Source organism: Notolepis coatsorum, assembly GCF_963971535.1.
Source record: "Notolepis coatsorum genome assembly, chromosome: 2".
Classification (NCBI taxonomy): Eukaryota; Metazoa; Chordata; class Actinopteri; order Aulopiformes; family Paralepididae; genus Notolepis; species Notolepis coatsorum.
The window spans coordinates 222,825,666-222,828,165 of NC_140166.1; the positions used below are offsets into that span (position 1 = coordinate 222,825,666).

Genomic DNA, 2,500 nt, shown 5'->3' on the forward strand with positions numbered 1-2,500 from the left:
CTCCAAAAAACACAGCAAACATACATAACAAGAAGAACACAGACAGATATGTACAGTACACGGTCGCAGGATCAGATCATAAGCAACCACAACCACCCACCCATCCCCCCACCTCAAAGCCGCCCTCTCCTGCCTCCTCCATTGATGGCACGAATGGAGGTAGGTATACATGAGAATTTCTATCTATTGTTTTTAGCTGCAGGGGTCTCCAAACGTTGACCGGAAGGCAATAATTGATACTCCGGATTTAAGGGGTGAGGCTGAATTGTACCCCCACAATCTTGCTACTGTAGCCCCCGTCACAATCCCGTTAAGGGCATTCTTCAGTTCAGTAGATAAGAGATCTGATAGATACAGAGATAAGACAAGATCGCATTCTTTATTTGTCGGTACAGACATTGGTTTTGTGTCGGAACACACAGTACCTCATTACAGACAAGGACATAAGACATACACCGTGTCACGGCAGAGACGGACGTACAGTCGGGCGATGGGGCGCTCGCTCGTAGTCCTGTGAGACGGAGGAGATGGTTAGCGTTCCGTTTACTGAATGAATACCAGGTCAGCTCTGCAGCGAAGAAAGAGAGAAAGATCACGCTGCGCCTGAATCTTAACAACGGATCAGATTGCCGGCCTGCCGAGCGGTTGTTCCCGGTGGTCGCGGCGTCGGAAAGATAACACCATCATCCCGTTCCTCGTTGAGAAGTACACGCTGTGTGAAACTACCTACCGATCTTGTGACGCCAGAGTGTATTGTGATGCAGAGTGTCTTGTGGCAAATGATAAACGGTGCATTTATATAGCGGCTTTTATCCAAAGCGCTTTACAATTTCTGTTCCTCACATTCGCCCGTTCACTCACACACCGTGCAACGTGCCAACCTGCTCATTGGGAGCATCTATGGGTTAAGTGTCTCGCTCAAGGACACTTTGACACGCTGCCCGGGAGGAGCGGGCCGCCTCACACGCCACGCCTCACACGCCACGCCTCACACGCCACGCCTCACACGCCACGCCTCACACGCCACGCCAGATCAGATCACGAGGTACAGGGTCGAGGAAGGGATTTGATTTTATTTGATTTTATTGATGGATTAAAAACACACAACAAGGTTCCAAAGGATAACATGAGAAAGAGTAAAACCCTTAAACATTCACGGGTGTTTACATTTTACATAATATATATATATATTTTTTGGCATATATATGTATATTTGTTTTGTAAGGTTTTAAATTAGTACACTCATTTGAGTAGTGGAAAAGGGAGCAGGATTAAATAAGTGTATACTTCTTCCTACTATATTATATTGTTTGTATTTATTTACATGTTCGAAATAAAGATTTCAAATCAAATAAAAATCACCGTTACCAGGTAGCAGCACGGAGCCACATTATAAAAGCATTGTGTTGAAGTGTCACTGAAGTCCAATGGGACACTTGAGGCATTTGAAATCATTAATGACGATAATGTACCGCTTGTGATTTTGCCATGTGTATTAATAGTTAAGGTTGCCATGGTAATGTTGCTAATTCACTTCAGTAGCCTACTACAGTAGAGGACCCTCTTTGCGCCGCCCCTGTGCCTCAAATAGATTGCTATCAGCTCTATCTTTAATCTTTCAAAATGTTCAGTTGCTATCGCTATTAGCTCTATCTTAAATTTTTCAAAATGTACAGTTGCTATTGCACGCACTCATCTGTGTTCCACTACACACATGAGTGCATGCTTACCAACTGTCCGTCTGCAACACTACTATCACCGACATCTAAGAAGGGAGATCCCCCCTTGAACGGCCCTTCTAAGGTTTCTCTCCTCCACATTGCCTGTGGAGCTTTTTTCCCTATTGTTAGGTTTTAGTGAGTTTTTCCTTACCTTCGCGTGGGGTATGTCTGGGAGTGCTTGCATTCTTTCATTTATTTGCATCCATCTAAAAATGTTTGCACCTTATGGTGTTCTTGTTCTGTTCTTGACTTATTGTTATGTTTTCTTCTTGACTTGTTTAAAGAAGATCTGTACGGCCCATGGGGACATTAACGTGTGTTGTCGGGCCCTATAAATAAATTTGATTTGATTTGATTTGATAATGGGCCTAGCTTGTAAATTGCATATTAGAAACCTGGTGTTGGTTTGGTTGAGGTACAGGGTGTTTTTGTAATGTGGCTCTATTTTTACACCTGGGTCTGCCTGAGAGACCAGAATCTTCAAACGCACGTTTTTTGTGTTGAAGTCGACGTCGTACATTCAAGTGAATCGACCTCCGACCTTTCCTGTCTTTAAATGGACGTGGATTATTTAAACAGACACAGGGTATTTGGAGCAACAGCAAACCCGAATCTGGGTTTTACATGATTTGTGGAGCTCCCTCTGGTGTCGTGATCGTGGTATTCACTGACCTTTGGGAAGTATTTTGACATGTACATGGGTACCTTGGTCGTGTAGTGTATCTTGTAGACCAGGCCCATTGCAAGTTGCTGTACTCTGTCGTCTACTCTAAGCCATC

At 44.0% G+C, this 2,500-nt stretch overlaps 1 protein-coding gene across 1 annotated transcript in view; it reads left to right on the plus strand.

Moving 5' to 3' along the window:
- prkd1 (protein kinase D1) overlaps positions 1-2,500 on the plus strand; it is a gene marked incomplete at both ends in the record, with an annotated part of 165,017 nt that overhangs the window by 76,708 nt on the left and 85,809 nt on the right. The window lies entirely within an intron of this gene.